At 33.6% G+C, this 18,074-nt stretch overlaps 1 long non-coding RNA gene across 1 annotated transcript in view; it reads right to left on the minus strand.

The window, feature by feature from the left end:
- Positions 1–3,950: 3,950 nt before the first annotated feature.
- Positions 3,951–18,074, minus strand: part of LOC132750302 (uncharacterized) — a 50,862-nt gene continuing 36,738 nt past the window's right edge. Inside the window, exons 2-5 of the long non-coding RNA XR_009628527.1 lie at positions 10,189–10,264; positions 4,973–5,037; positions 4,428–4,493; positions 3,951–4,153 (exon numbers count right to left, since the gene is read on the minus strand). This is a non-coding gene — a long non-coding RNA (uncharacterized LOC132750302). The remainder of the gene's footprint in view (positions 4,154–4,427; positions 4,494–4,972; positions 5,038–10,188; positions 10,265–18,074) is intronic.

Here is an 18,074-nt window from a genome sequence, read left to right on the forward strand (position 1 = left end):
AAAAATGCTCTGCTGGTATGCTCAGCTAGCTAAACAATCTAGCAGGGCATTCCTAAATATAGTGTTAAAAATGCTCAGCTGGCTAGGCAATCCAGCAAAGCATTCTGAAAATTAGTGTAAAAATGTTCTGTCGGAATGCTGAGCTGTCTAGGCAAACTAGCAGGGCATTCTTAAATAAAGTATAAATTTCGTTGGTCTGCAACTGATTATTTGGCACTCGTAGACTTTCTGAAATATTTAGTGCCAATGCAGATAATGACATTTTTGACTTCTACGGGACCCTCAAGTGTCTATTCCTTTGGTCTCCGACTGATTCTGGGACGATCGCAGACTTTCAGGAATTTTTGGTGTTAATGCAGATAATGACATTTGTGAATTTTTAGGACCATCCAGAGTCCATTTCGTTGGTCTGCGAATGTTTCTGGAACACTCGCAGACTTTCAGAAATTTTCGGTGCCAATGGAGATAATGACATTTTTACTTCAAAAGGACCCTCCTGAGTCTATTTCGTTGGTCTGCGACTGATTCTGAGTCACACGCAGAATTTCAGGAATTTTGGTGTCAATGCAGACAATGATATTTCTGACTTATTGGGACCTTTCTGAATCCATTTTTTGGTCTACGACTGATTCTGAGGCACTCACAGACTTTCAGGAATTTTTGATGTCAAGGCAGATAATGACATTTTTTACTTCTAGGGACCATCCAGGATCCATTTTTTTGGTCTGCGACTTAATCTTGGACAGTCACAGACTTTCAGGAATTGTTGGTGCCAATAGAGATAATTACAATTTATGACATTTTTGACCATCCAGAGTCTATTTCGTTGGTCTGCGACTGATTATTGGGCACTTGCAGACTTTCAGGAATTTTTGGTGCTAATGCAGATAATGATATTTTAGGGTAAAAATGCTCTGCTTATGACTAAAGGGTTCTTAAAAGTAAAAAAGTCATGATCTGCAATGGCACTAAACATCCTGAAAGTCTGCGAGGCTCAAGGAATCAGTCGCAGACCAAAGAAATGTACTCTGGCGGTTCCCTAAAAGTCAGAAATGTCATTACCTCCATTGGCATCAAATTTCCTGAAAGTCTGCAAGTGTCCCAAAATCAGTTGCAGACCAGCGAAATGAACTCTGGTGGGTCGCTAGAAGTCAAAAATGTCATTATCTCCATTGGCACCAGAGATTCCTGAAAGTCTGCGAATGTCCCAGAATCAGTCACAGACCATAAAAATGGACTCTGGCGGGTCCCTAGAAGTAAAAATTGCCATCATCTCTATTGGCACCAAACTTTCCTGAAAGTCTGCAAGTGTCCAACAATACGCTGCAGGCCAATGAAATGGACTCTTAAAGGTCCCAAGAAGTCAAAAATATGATTATTTCCATTGGCACCAACCATTCCTGAAAGTCTGCGAGTGTCCAAGAATCAGTCGCAGACGACCAAAATGGACTCTTGAGGGTCCCTAGAAGTCTTAATTGTCAATATCAGCATTGGCACCAAAATTCCTGAAAGTCTGCGAGTGTCCTTCAAAAAGTCGCAGGACAATGAAATAGTCTCTTAAAGGTCCTTAGAAGTCAAAAATATCATTATTTCTATTGGCACCGAAAATTCCTGAAAGTCTGCGAGTGCCTCAGAATTGCCTAGAAGTCGAAAATGTCAATAAAACTTTGGCAACAATAAATCCTGGAACTCAGAATCAGTCTGCCAACTGAGCATTCCACCAGAGCATTGTTAACTATATTTCGGAATGCCCTGCTAGATTGCCTAGCCAGCTTAGCATTCCACCAGAGCATTTTTACACCATATTTAGTAATGCCTTGCTAGATTGCCTAGCCAGCTGAGCATTCCACCAGAGCATTTTTTCACTATATTAAGGAATGCTCTGCTATAGTGCCTAGCCAGCTGAGCATTCCAGCAGAGCATTTTTTCACTATATTTAGGAATGCCCTGCTAGATTGCCTAGCCAGCTTAGCATTCCAGCAGAGCATTTTTACACTATATTTAGTAATGCCCTGCTAGCTTGCCTAGCCAGCTTAGCATTCCAACAGAGCATTTTTACACTATATTTAGTAATGCCCTGCTAGCTTGCCTAGCCAGCTTAGCATTCCAGCAGAGCATTTTTACACTATATTTTGTAATGCTCTGCTAGATTTCCTAGCAGCTTAGCATTCCACCAGAGCATTTTTACACTATATTTAGAAATGCCCTGCTAGATTGCCTAGCCAGCTGAGCATTCCACCAGAGCATTTTTTCACTATATTAAGGAATGCTCTGCTATAGTGCCTAGCCAGCTGAGCATTCCAGCAGAGCATTTTTACACTATATCTAGTAATGCTCTGCTAGATTGCCTAGCCAGCTTAGCATTCCACCAGAGCATTTTTTCAATATATTAAGGAATGCTCTGCTATAGTGCCTAGCCAGGTGAGCATTCCAGCAGAGCATTTTAACACTTTATTTAGTTATGCCCTGCTAGATTGCCTAGCCAGCTTAGCATTCCAGCAGAGCATTTTTACACTTTATTTAGGAATGCTCTGCTAGATTGCCTAGCAGCTTAGCATTCCACCAGAGCATTTTTACACTATATTTAGAAATGCCCTGCTTGATTGCCTAGCCAGTTTAGCATTCGAGCAGAGCATTTTCACACTATATTTAGTAATGCCCTGCTAGATTGCCCAGCCAGCTTAGCATTCCAGAAAAGCATTTGTTCACTATATTTAGTAAAGCTCTGCTAGATTGCCAAGCCAGCTTAGCATTCCAGCAGAGCATTTTTACACTGTATTTAGTAATGTTCTGCTAGATTGCCTACCCAGCTTAGCATTCCAGCAGAGCATTTTTTCACTATATTTAGGAATGCTCTGCTAGATTGCCTAGCCAGCTGAGCATTCCAGCAGAGCATTTTTACACTTTATTTAGTAATGCCCTGCTAGATTGCCTAGCCCGCTTAGCATTCCAGCAGAGCATTTTTACACTATATTTCGTAATGCTCTGCTAGATTGCCTAGCAGCTTAGCATTCCAACAGAGCATTTTTACACTATATTTAGGAATGCCCTGCTAGATTGCCTAGCCAGTTTAGCATTCGAGCAGAGCATTTTTACACTATATTTAGGAATGCCCTGCTAGATTGCCTAGCCAGCTTAGCATTCCAGCAGAGCATTTAAACAATATATTTAGGAATGACCCGCTAGATTGCCTAGCCAGCTGAGCATTCCAACAGAGCATTTTCTACACTATATTTAGTAATGCCCTGCTAGATTGCCTAGCCAGCTTAGCATTCGAGCAGAGCATTTTCTCACTATATTTAGTAATGCCCTGCTAGATTGCCTAGCCAGCTGAGCGCTCCAGCAGAGCATTACCTTCCCTATATAAATTGAAATGCCTTTTTGCTTAGCTCACTGTTCACTGCTAACTTCTCACATACGGTAAATTTCAGCTATCTGCCAACTGCCGCCGGTAATACGGTGTGTAAGGGATTCCATTTCACTATTTTTTTTATTCTTTTCAGTATTACGAAAATATACCTTCTTTTTGTCACTGTTTATCATAAAGGCATTGTGCAATGTATAACATGTGGTAAACATAAATTAATAAAGATTTTTTATTATCCTATCGGATCGGATAGTTGTTCGCACTTGTACTATTGAAGTATACTTTCACAAATTGCAGATATGATGTAATTAATTATCACTTTTATAATATTTACGTGAAATACATATAGACAAGATACTGTTATCGTTACGTATGATGATGTCACGTCATCGTCATGCTATGTAAACGTTTGTTTTTGTCTCATATTATGAACAGAAAATAAAACTCGGCACGCCGGTTACGCTACGTCAAGTAACATTATCCTGAGAGGGGAGATCACTGCGTGGGAGGTAGCAGAAAAATAACAGTTTTTTACATTTTGTTAGAAATCGATGTTTGTGACGTAACATTTGTTACATACCCAGCCTGATTCCTGCTGAGATGTTCCAACTTTTCTACAATTAAGGATAAGAGGTGGTATTTCTTCCGCGTTTTGATCAGTGTTCAGTTCGTTTTCTAATGTCACATTTCGGGTTAAATTATTGAACGAATAATAGCTATGCTCAGCCTGGACTATTTCTATCTGTGTAACGTCACCCTCGATGACCACGTGACCAATTACAGTTTCTGAAAATGAGAAGGAGGTAAAGGTAATGGATGGACGTAAAGAGTAATTTAGGCTCTACAAATTCGATTTTAATTATTACAAATTTCATATATGAAATTTAGATCATTTTCTCATCTGAAAGTGTGTTATGATCATGGAATAAAGTAATTATTCAAATAAAATATAAATATGTAAGTTAAATTAAAAGTTTTTTTCCACAGTGATCAAATTGTGGATTTAATATGTTAAATTAAATCGAATATTAACTCAAAGATCAAAATATAAAGAAGTTACTTGGTCGCGTATTTTCCATGATATTCTGAATGAAATATTCATATCCAAGTTGAGTCTGGCATAATTCTGAAAATACAATATAACAACAGATATAAATGTATATCGAAAATGTTCTTTAATAACTAAAACAATTTTGCTTTGTATATTTGTACATGTACATGTACTCGTATATAGGTATGTTTGATAAAGGGATATCATTAACATCAACACAATTATTATGTAATACATTATATTCAAAATGTAAGGTATGATGGGGGGGATGACCCCGATCCCCTCATACCTATTACATGGTAAATAAGCGGGGTTACCCAGACGGGGCCTTAAAAGCTCTGGCTGTGTCATGTTTAATAATCTTATAAAAAATATTTTAAATCTTATTCAAGTTGTGCCTTTTTTCTAACAGAATATCAGATTTGACCAAAAAAAACGTCATTTCCAGTTGTTCATATTTTTGATCACATAAATTTTGCGTTTTCATTGAGCTATACTGATATTTTGTTTTTATATTTTCAGTCACAAATAAAGTGCTTTGATTTGTAACTTACCCAGTGCTTGAACTTGAAATATAACAAGGGAGACTATCAAACAAGGCACCTTCCACATTGTTGAGCTGAAAAAAACACAAGTTATCTTTTTCCAAGGGGAGAAACTCGGTATATAACATTATCAATATAGAAAACAGAGTTGTCTCCCTTCTTTGGTCTCGTAATGAAGTAAAACAAATGTATGGTAATTATGTATGCATAAATGGGAAGCATTTAAATTATAAGATTTAATTTTACCAGATGAGAAGACAAAGTATTTTATTATTCATTTATTCAAAGCGTTACATTTATACTAACAATAAAAAACACAAATTGCGTGATACTTGTTTATTATAGTATCAAACTATCAACAAATCTTCAAATCATCGGGCCCGCGTCTCAAATTCTCAACTACCAGATTATTTGATAGGCTCAACATTTTTCTGAATATATATTTATGCCTTTAATTCGGTTCAAGTGGTCATCGTGTTTACGATATATCATTCAGGGTGACACCGGCCATGCAAATTTTGAATAGGTCCCATGAACACGTTATCTGTCACAAAACCATTGGTTTATGCGAAGTCAAAAATTTTATATGACAAACGACCGTAATAAATTTGAAACCCGAAACTATCGCCTCAACGCTTTGACATTGTATTAACTCAAATATTTTATCTCTTGCATGAGATGAACAATTCGTACGATGAGCTTAATTCTTTTGATAGAAATATTTAAAAATGCGCAAAGTATTCCAAAACTGCAGTGGTATGAAGAACGCGAAATGCATTTGTTTTGTTTACAAATATTTATTCGCAAATTATTCAGCGGGTTGATATATTCTGATTAGATTTAAGATGTATTTTATTTCCTCTGCGTAGAGATATGGTGATACCTTTCCAAGATCAAAATGATATATTCTGTATTGTAATTCCTGTTTGTTTTGTTGCTGGAGATTATGCAATAAAAACAATTATTTACACTTCACATTTAACGAATTATAGGAGAAATTCACGTCACATGTAATAGAATAAGCGTCCCTCATACCATCACGTGACTACGTCCTAGAAACTCTAACTGAAACCTCGACAATACATAAGTTTTCATTAAACATTTAAGGGGTAAATATATCTTCAGAATTTGAGAAATCGTTAAAAATAATTGCACAAAAATATGCCCATTAAAATACATGCCGTGTCTATTAAATCAACACAATTTCACGTCTTATCAAGTGAAACATCTTAATGCTCGGTTTGTAATTCAACAAATGAAACAGAGTGTTTACAAACATATGAAATATCAATGCATAAATGCCTGCATTATTAAATTTGGGTAATTTTGAAATTGACTTCATGCGAAAATAAATATGTTGATTTAAATGTGATATGAGGATAATAATGATAAAATATAAGATATAAGCCTCGTTCTGAGATGATGGTGTGATAATTGTGTTATTGCCTTAGATATATGCCTCGTTCTGTGATAACGTTGCAATAAGTAAAATATTGCACTCCTCAAAATAGAAAAGCACACTGCTACAAGGAATGAATTTATATTACATTTTGAGAAATCTTCATGTTTGTTGAATTCTGAATTCTGCAGAAGTAAGAAAAATAACCAGTTAGATTGAAAAAAAAAACAAACTTCAGTCTATTTTCATAATGTAACAGGATATGTTATATAATAAAACAGAAAAAAATATGCAAAAGAAAATAAAGAAATCTACTCAGAAATGAATTGAAGATCATATTTTGTGCTATTCCTAGATATTTTGGGTGAAAAGCGTTGCAATTTTGGGTCAATTTTCACAATTAAAATAATTATTTAGGGAAAACAGAGCGAGCGAATGGTCTGAAATTTGCACACAAGTTATTGGTCTAGACCCACATCAAATGGAATGTTAATCTCGAAAAATTATTTAGTTTCGTCATGTCAAAAAAAAAAACCCTCAGTGCTTTAAATGATAAAAAATGTTAAAACGAGAGATTTTCTTAAAATTTAAACTCATTATCTTGTTAAAGGTCTGTCTAATGGCATTACAAAAGTCTATAGTCTAAAGAATATTTAAAAAATGAAGACTTAGTCACGTGATTTAAATCGACTACATGCTCTTTGCACGTGATAACGAATCCTATCGTTCGATAAAGTGGAAAATATTGATGACCGAAGAATGTCGAAGAATACCGGAGAATACCGAGGTAACACAAAGACGAAATAATTAACGATTCCAATATATCGTTTTATTATTGTTTGTTTTTTTTAGAATGGCAAATCATATCAAATTAACGCGGAACATAAATTATGAGAGACTTCAGCTGTTTGCTAGAGGAAGAAAATATCAGAAGATTTTGTTTGTGATATAAGCAAGTGAGTTTTTGTTGTAGTTTAAACACTGTCTTACTTATCCATACCACTTTTAAAAACAAACACTTACAAACACAATACAATGGCCTTTAACAAACCGTTGTTTAAGTTTTGACTTAAAGATATGCCGAGCATAGCTCAACAACAACACAACAATCAAGCTGCAAGCTCTTGGTATTTTCTGACTTGCAACTAATCGTACTTATATCGTAATGTTTTCCTGATAAGGTTTTGCGTCCCGGCGCAAGTTGAAAGGGCACAGCAACTCTCGAGCCTTTAACGGACAAATAAAACCGTTATTTCCACGACCAGTATAGGTCTGGACTGCGGTCTGGAACCACAGTAATGGACGCGTTGTAACTTGAAGGCCATGGAAAGCCTACGTACCTTTCGTTAACCATTGAGAAGCATGTATCTGTAAACAAGACATGAATGGTTAATTGAGCCTTTCGGAAACTGGATAAATACCGTTGGCTGGTACGATACAGATAATTCTCTAGGGAATTAGACACATAATTAAGAACAAAAAACTATTACGTGATATTTTTAATTTTCTATAATTATGTTACCGTTTAAGGTGGAAAAACTTGAATGATGTGTTTGAAAATGATCAATGTTTCTTTAATATGTATCTCAAAATGTTACAAACAATAAATTGTTTATACTGAAAATCTACAAAATTAAAATATTCGTAGTGGCATCTGCCATCATAAATACTTGTGTGTTTACTTTTTTTTTTGCTCGGAATTATTCATAAAATGGTAGGCCCTATTTAATTATTTTCTTAAAAAAGAAATAATTGTTTATGTTCGATCTTCTCCGGTCATCAAACGTCACCAGTTTCCCAAAGACCTTCTATATTAATCGATTACTGTCAAATATATCCAGATACAAACGTTTATTTATCCTCGCCCACCCCCTGAAAATAGTTAAATGAAATATATTAATATCATTAAAAACGTTCCCGCAGGAAACCATTTTATTATTAAAAAATGAAATGTCGCGATATATACAATGAATAGCGAACTGGAGAATTTCGCAATGCAAACATTTTCAAATGAAATAACCTTTTCCGTCAATAAATCGCGCTCTTCGGTGTATTTTTATTTATCATTTTTGTAGTACAACAGTGGGTTATTATGGTTCATGTATCCGAAAGCTGAATAGAATGATGAGTTGGTGACCTATATATTCCGAAAATCTATTTATAGAGGGGTGTATTCCAATCGGTAATTCCCGGTCTCTCCTGGTCTATTTTGACCGGAATTTACTAGTGACCGCGAATAGTACCACACGTTTATTGTCCGTCTCTCCCGGTTTTCGAGTAGATGTTTGATATCGTTACAGAACAGAACAAATATTTACAGTTATATAAGTTTTTCAAAATGAATGTTTGTCACTTAGTTTTGGTTACAATAATTAATGAACACAGATCAACTCTCAAATTTATTGATTATTATTATACATAAACATACAATTCGAAAAAAAAAACCCAACAACAACAATAACATGTTTTATAAACATGATAAAACACTGATACGTTTGTATCAGATAAAAACAATAAATATGTACAATAATTGAGAAAAAGGTACATTTTTTATGGTATTAATATGACACTATCAACTTTGAAACATTTTATTTAATTTGTTTATTCGTGTTTAGTAAAGATGCCGAGGAATTATTCAAAGTTACAAATTAGATTTTTATGAATTATTCAATTGATTGATAATTTAAAAAATGATAAAGAAAAAATACAAATGTACATGTATATGTTTTAAGAATAAACAATATTATAAATTAAAAGTTTAACCATAATTTACTGACTTTTTCCAGTTAAGTTTTTACTTAATATAATCGTCGTCAATATGACAATTGAATTCTTAAAATATTAGTAAACGTAAAAACTCAGTATTAAAATAGCACATAAAACACACAAAAAAGAAAGAAAACAAATTCATAAAATCTGTATTTTTTATTACATTATTGTATAATAAACAATAATGCTCAACACGATCGACATGGTAATGTAACCAGTGTCATATAGTTTATTAATTAGTGTGGAGAGATACCTTTAGAGGGGGTCTTCGCTAATAGCGATAACATAATAAGGAACAAGTGTTGTGTTGATCATGGCATTTACACATATGGTTATAAATGATTGTATACATGTATATCCGTTTGCTAAAAATCATTTATGTTCATTTTTTATGATAGCCACACTTTTATCCTTGCATATCGTGGCTATTTCCAACAAAGACACTAAAAAAAGAATTTAAAAAAAAGTTGACTCGACTGGGATTTGAACTTCCAGTCCTCTCACACGTGAAACGAGCGCGTTACCCCTGCACACGGACAATTTATAAAAATAGTAGTTGAATAAAATCAAGTCATTCGTAATTTATAATTTCCATTGCATTTTGGGTTAGGGTAATTTCGAGGTATTTTGTTCAGGGTAAACCTGTTGTTTAAAATTGAAGTAAATAATTTAGCAAAAATCTTCTCGCCCAAACAGTCCAACATGTAGAAACTATATATTCAACTACTCGACAGTCAGATTTATTTGTGTAGTATTCGGTCATCGATATCGCTAAAAATAGCATTTTCATTGATTAAATCATATTCATCCGCGTAATTGTGAGTGTGCATTATTGACAATCCATAAGCCAACGCTACTTTTAAAGTTAAAAATGTGTAGTAATTTGTTGGACACTTGTAACAAAAACTGTTCTTCATTTAAATTGCTGGTTTTTAAGCAGTTTTGAGTGAGAACTACATTCGTTGTTAGGACTGTTGGGAAATATTGTGTTAGACGTGGATGTTAGCTATGTATTTATCTGATCTTGCGATCAGAAAATACAAAAACGACTACTTACCATTTAACTTTCACAGATATTTCAGAACTTTGTTAAGGGTTGACTAAAAGTCTTTCTTCTTCTTGTAGATCAAACACTGTAGAATAAATGAAATAAAGTTTAGTAGACGGATGAATAAGAAAACTGAGTATCTAATACGGTTCTTAGAAGTTGTTTAAGCACTATAATTCCTTAACTTACATTTGATAGATATTAATCTTTCTTGCACAAAATCCTCTTAAACCCTAATGTCAAAATATTGCTCCGTTCTTTCTCTATCTTTCAGTAATTCATATTATTACATTTTAATAACACAGACATTAATCATATCATAAAACCACCGGACACTTCTTAATCGCTTAATATATCCAGAAATAATTCAAAGCACTAGCAACTCAACCCAAAGGTGAGCCAAATTTCGAGTCAACGCTGACCTTAAACAAATCGGCCATGACCCAAAAACGCCTAATTTTACAGTTTTTTTATCATGAGTGATCTAATACAAACTTCAAAAGAATTACTCAGAATTCCCGGTATCTAAAAAATATATTATAATATATTATTAATATATATCGGTCAATTGCACGTTTAATAACTCTAATGATCTGGTATAGAAACAATATGATATCAATATAAAATAAATATCAACAAAAAATGTTATAGTCAAATAATTTAGCAATACAGTCCACCTTCTCATCGTGATTCCACTGTAGAGGTACCCTTTCTAGAAGGTACCTTCTACATACAGACATATAACTGTTCCTAAAAGTAAAACTTCAAAGAGTAAACCTTTTAAGGCACCACCTCTTAACAACAATCAAACTTTTTTGTTGTTTCTTAGAATGTTGTTTCCCACAGGTTGTACAGTGTACTGCATATCGAGTTATGTTTATATTACGGACGAGGAAACTCACTTTAAGAAAATACATGTATATAAAAAGAAAAAAATATCATTGAATTATTGCTCTTTAATCAACGATTTTATAGGCTTTGAGTATAACAATATAACAATAAAATCATAAGATAATTAAGGTCAGCGGATATGATATTAAACAATGATATATCAGAGTGATTGATGAGATATTGACGCTTTAAAGGCACAGGCGCCAATAATTTACTTAATACGTATTAACCGTTATATATATGAGCCGTGTCACGACAAAACCAACATAGTGCGTTTGCGACCAGCATGCATCCGGGCAGTCTGATCAGGATCCATGCCGTTCGCTTACAAAGTCTATAACAAGTAGTGATACTGATAGCGAACAGCATGGATCCTGATCAGACTGCGCGGATGCGCAGCCTGGTCTGGATCCATGCTAGTCGCAAACCCACTATGTTGGTTTTGTCGTGACGCGGCTCATATTATCTTTTAATTCAGGATTTGATAGATCTTTTTTATATTATATTCAAGGCTGTTAGTTGATTGTATTCAAGTAGTTCATACTTTCCATCCGTGTTGAAAATGTAAGTAAAAACAATACCTTAACGGTGTTGATTTATTACCTATACATCCAATACACAATATTATTTATTCCAACATAATAAAATATATCGCATATGGCTGTACTCATTCGGCAGCGTTCAATAATAAGAGCGTTTATTAGGTGCAAAGCAAAATTCGAACAGTTCAAAGAGCACATCGGAATAGCAGTATATTCCGATAGTTAAGTCATGCCTACAGTATTTCAATCACCCAATAAGATACGGACAAATAAAGATGCTGTTTTATTAGCAAATAATTCAACAACAAAGAAGTACACGCATGGTTTACACCAATTTTTAAGTTGTTTTATTTGGACAATGTATATAATTAAGTACAAGCATGAATAAATGAAATAAATACATTGAGGTTATATTTATCATTTTCACATCCCATTATATCATGTTATTTTACTGACTGTGTTAGTGAGAGATGTGAAAGACGGTTGACCTTAATAAAGGACCTATAGAGGGAGGAGCACTTTCAAATCAATTTTTCTTTCTAACCCATCAACTTCTGAATCTCTTAAATATATTTGTCCAGCTTCCATTTTGGGAATTATCCAGTTACCAATTTTGGGGGATTTCAAGATGAAACATTAGTGTAAGTTAGCAAGCAGTATAGCGTCTGGTCTGGCTACACGAATGTCAAGGCTGGCCTGACTCTATACAAGATACAAAGGCTAATAACGTTCGATTCTTATAAGTTTTAGGTTACATAGCGAATTGATCGTGCAAAAATGCTAAATTCTTACAATCTTTAACATACATTCAATAATTTTTTAATATTTTCGTGATGCATTTTCGGAATGCTAAGCGTTTAAAGTACAAACAACTTGTAGAAAAGGGGAAAAAAAAGAAGAAAACAGATTAATCAAAAGAGCTTCTTCAATGAGCAATCAATTGCTAATATTTTGCGACATGTAAATCTAAACAAACTGACATTTTAAGTAACGTGGTGGAAATCTCGACATCTCGTCCATCAACATTTAAAGAGGCAGCAGACAGCTGTCTAAGCTGCAAGTCGCTTTTCTCTTATATATTGAGCCGCGTCACGACAAAACCAACATAATGGGTTTGCGACCAGCATGGATCCAGACCAGCCTGCGCATTCGCGCAGTCTGATCGGGATCCATGCTGTTCGCTTACAAACCTTATAACAAATAGAGAAACTGATAGCGAACAGCATGGATCCTGATCAGACTGCTGGTCGCAAACTCATTATGTTGGTTTTGTCGTGGCGCGGCTCATATATTGCTGATTTGAGAAATTTAGTTAATTTACACAAAGACAAATAACAGGAAAAACAATAATGTATATAATCCGTTATGTAAAGTGAAAGTTTGTTACGTGTATTGACATTTGAAGAGACACGATTTAGAGGAAGTAAGTGGCATATCTTATGACATTTGAATCATTGCTGACTAGCAGATATTACTGTAAAATTGTGTAAGAAGAAAAGCGACACTGGTTTTATTGCCAACCTTAATTTATTCTTCTCAGCAAAGGCCATGGAAGTAAAAAGAAGAGGACGTGAACATTGAGTTTACAGGTGACGATCATCCGTTCCATCCTATTTAAAGGAGTGGGGTTACCTTTTCTGTTGCAAATGTGAATTATTTATAATCAGCTTTTGGGATGCAAATAGAATCTTAGAAATGTGTCATTGACCAATTGCAAATCTTTACAAAGTAATTCGGCACTTCACGAGCCCTCTCTGAAAATCTGTATGTGTAAATCTTTCATTGTCTGTAACTTTAACAATGTCTGTAATGCGCTTTGTGGACAGACAGACAGAATGTTACATCTGCATTCCACCCCAACCCAAACTTTTTCAGCGCACTGTGTAAATAAAAGGCCACTTGAAAGTGCTGTCCGCTCTTTATATTATTGTATTGATTGCTCGCATTGAAAGGTATTTATTACCCTGAAATAATATGATGTATATGATGATGTACTATGAACAAATCAAAGAAATAAAAGTTCTGTTCTGTTCTGTTCTGTTCTAAAGGTCCTTGGTTAAGGTCAACCATCTTGCCCATCCTCAGATCCATCTACCTTTAACAGTATTGTTTTGCTTTTATCATAACAAAAACAGACAGTGCCAAATTTAACACTTTATGTGCAGTGTTTGATTGCGTGATTTAAACTTCATCTGTAATGTATTTTAAAAGTGCAATCTCTCCTTTAATAAAACATTGTGAAACTTTATCAGGAGTTATGATTAATTCGTGTGCGGAAGAAGAACACGGAATAAAATAATTGCCAATACCAAAAACACATTGTCAAGAAAACATTTGCCGGAAATACATTTCAACAGAAAAAAACCCTTGCAATTGCAGTTTGGAACAGAAACAAATTTTGCTTTAATTGTTTTATTTTTTCACGTTTGCTTTCTTAGAGAACTGATGTCAAAATATTCTTTGTTCGTAATGGAAATGCTTTGTTTTGAGTAATTATCAACCGGTGTATACGTAAAACCTAATCAGTTGTAATTATCGCACTTACGAAAGAGAAGAAAATCGGTAAAAGATTACCTGTACCATGATAATATTATCAATGAAAATAAATTTTACAACATATAACAATTATAACAGGATATTATCTTGATAACAAAAGCAGACGAATTGTTCGTCTGCTTCAATTACACAAACTGCATCTTGTGAAAATGGCGCGTGAAATGGGAAAGTTCTTTTTAAAAAATCGTTTGTTTGAAATATTTCAAACGAGGCAGAAACTATCAATTGAACAGCTTTTAATTGTAATATCTTAGCAAACATATTACAATGATAAATGCACGATATTTATGCTTTATTCGTTTCCTCGTAATTTCCTTTTGGTGTCCTTTGTACGGGAGAATCAAGGGTTTCAGCGAACCGGAAGTGCATCTTTTATAACGACTGGGATCACTTTTTACCCAAATAGATATGCAAAAAGTTTCTTTCATATAAGTATGTGCAAAAATGAAGTAATTCTAACCATGTCATTGCACTTAAGATATCAAGTTACTTAAATAATGATAAGGATTATGCTTATCCTTTAGAACTACTTTTTATAATAATATACATACATTTGTATACCAATATTTGTTGAAAGTATAATAAGGAATGAAAGCGAAACCTCGATAATGGCAACACAAGACTATTTTGTTTACTGAAAGTATTAACTACTACTTTAATGATAGTGATCGGGAATGTATTAAACAAAAAAACGCACCAAGTTTAGTTAAAGAACACGATATAAGATAAAAGGTCCGCGATCATTCCATTCAAATTATTATCATTAAATCTAAACTGGTCAAATTGTATTTGTATTCTTTAAGCTACCTTATTTTTAACGACCTGACGGTTGACGGAGAATGAAAGGAAAAGTGTCAACATAAGATGTGAAATTGAATATAAAAGCGCGGGAGTTGCTTTTGTTAAGCGACATTTGTCGCCGTGTTACGAATGAACCCCCGAGGGTTGCGGTGGTCAGTTGCGAACAGATCGTTATCAAGTACAGAAAAGTGTTTATATGTTTACAATTTTTGATGAAATCTGAATAATGATATAACAAAAAATTGTGTATACCATGTTATACATGGACAAGTTTCAATAATTTAGACAACACTTCGGTCTGGTTGAGAGTGAAAATGAGCCGCGTCACGACAAAACCAACATAATGGGTTTGCGACCAGCATGGATCCAGACCAGCCTGCGCATCCGCGCAGTCTGATCAGGATCCATGCTGTTCGCTATCAGTTTCTCAACTTGTAATAGGGTTTGTAAGCGAACAGCATGGATCCTGATCAGACTGCGCGGATGCGCAGGCTGGTCTGGATCCATGCTGGTCGCAAACCAATTATGTTGCTTTTGTCGTGACGCGGCTCAAATGTAAAACTAAAGTCATAAAACCCTGTTTTAATATTTTCTTTTTTTATCATTCAAAAGTTTCTTTATACAATGTCACACATGTTAAAGCATTAAACGTGTTTAAACAGGCGTTTTATTGTAATATATTCTAAATGTATAAATAAATATAGTGTAGGTAATATTTGAAAATACAAACTTAAGCACACTTCAAAGTTACATACAACGGTCGAAAGCTCTGAAACTTTAATGTTTATATAGCTATTCCTTATATAATTCAGTGTCTTTACGGATTTTGAATACAAATGGGTGTTTAAATTATACGTTGTAACAATGCTGTTTAATAATGTATGGAAATATAATCACATTGTCCAGACTTGATTGTTAAACGATCAGCCGACAACTAAGATGACACTTGTTAATTTCCATAGTCTATTACCCGTGCTTTTTAATCAAGTCATCGTATGTTACGTGTATGTGTGTTTTAGGTTTAATGAGAGTCCATCCGCCCTTTCAAGCACTAACAGTACAAACCCCGTAAAATTGTTCTCATTTTGTCTATTTTGTGTAGACCAAGTTATACATGGACATGTTATGATTATTTAGAGGAAAAGAGAGCTCATTTGTTATGTAAAATTATTCTCTTTTATACATATTCCAGCAATATCAAAATGTGATAAAGTTCGGATGCACCTTATTTTCGGATATTCATTGGCACAAACGTGTCGAACTATATCATTAATCATTTTAATACGCAGATTTTAATGACTCGAACGCTCACGAGCCTGAAGCTGAATTGATATAAAGATTCGAAACTAAATTAAGACATGCATAGGTGCGAGGCATATTCAAATTAAAATATAAAGAAAAAAGTAATGTAAATTAAATTGTAGATTAAGCAAGAATGATATGATTCATTTGAAAAATATTTGTATGTCATATTGTTCGATTCTGCTTTAATTTGTATAAATACATGTAATTATATGAGAGAGATATCAAGAAATGTACAATTGAGAAAGTGTGGTAAGAATTTAGTATAACCATCGATTATTGTGCATTTCACTACGTTAAAAAGAATGGGAACAAAATTATAATGCTATTTCTATGAAATACGTATCAGTCTCATCGTAGATTTTTTATGATATAACAGAGATTGAGATAATATATAAATGTAATCTATGTATCTGAATATAAATATAAAGTAATAAGTTACTGTTCTTAAATGCAGAAACCTATAAACACGTTTTTATAAGCATAACCATGCATAAGTTGGACTGCAGCGAAAAACAATATATTAAGTGTTCGATGGTTAAGTAAATACGAAGGTTATTTCTAGTAATATATACATGTGTATATTATCTGTTAAATTCTAGATTTAATCTGATCTAAATTTGGTTTTAAACACTGAAATTGACAATTGTAACTGATAAGTTTTTCTTATTTCTTTCTTTCTTTCGCTCGCTCGCTTGCTCGTTCGTTCGTTCGTTCGTTTTTTGTGTGTTTGATGATGTGGCGTTGGAAGAACATAGAACGTTATTTCTTCATTCAGTAACTGAGAATATACTCGTTGATAGCTATCATATTGTGTTAGAATAAAAATGTTTGTCTACAAAAAACGGTATAGCAAAATGAATGCTCTTTTAACTGAATAATAAACAAATATCATAAAAATTCCGTTTACCTTATTCGATATAATTTGTATGAAAATTAGATAAAGAAGAGATAATTTCAGAATTTGATTTAAGGGGCCTACTGCTTTCTTCATATATTTTGAATAATTCAACAATTGAAAAAAGTTACATGCAAAAAAACTATGGAGTAGAAAAATCCAAGTTAATTTCAAATCAAAAAGCAAACTTTATTTACCTTCAAAGTATTTCTTAAGTTATCCAAATATCACAAACAAATCCCCATTTTCGTAGCACAAAAACAATGTTTCATAGAATATTCCTGGTATAATATTTAAAAGTTTTCTCTTTTATAATTTTCAAATATTAATATTTTTCACAAATTTATATCCATACCCAGTGATTTAACCTTTTTCTGAAATTATTCTCAACCGCACTGGTTTAAATCTTGAATAACCCGATTTAATAATTTCAACAAATTTGTCTAACACATTCCTTTAAATCATTTATTCATGCAATACCACATTGAAAATCAAGGTCTATATTAGAATAGCTTTAAAAAGACAGTTAATAAAGCGTTCATTACATCACGGGAACGAGGAGGTTTAATCTATCGCACCGTCCGACACTACGAACACTATCCGCATAATGTTTTATTTATGTTTGACCCAAGAGCGTGAAGAAATAACCTTTTGTAAATATAAAGGTATATACAGTTTATAAGACAGTTATTTAACAAATTTTATAAAGAACTCGTTGCGGATCGTACAGTCGATAATCAAAAATCGATAATAAATTATGTGTGGATCTTTTTAAAAAAAACAGAACACCGTTTTTCTTTCTCCCTAATTTTACTAGTAACTTTATTGGGTGTTGAGAATCAAACAATGAAATTGCGATAAATTAATACAGAAGTTATTAACACCCAATAAATTGTCCCGAAATG

The sequence above is a fragment of the Ruditapes philippinarum genome, unplaced genomic scaffold, assembly GCF_026571515.1.
Source record: "Ruditapes philippinarum isolate M1 unplaced genomic scaffold, ASM2657151v2 ctg9218_1_1_1_1, whole genome shotgun sequence".
NCBI classification, from domain to species: domain Eukaryota; kingdom Metazoa; phylum Mollusca; class Bivalvia; order Venerida; family Veneridae; genus Ruditapes; species Ruditapes philippinarum.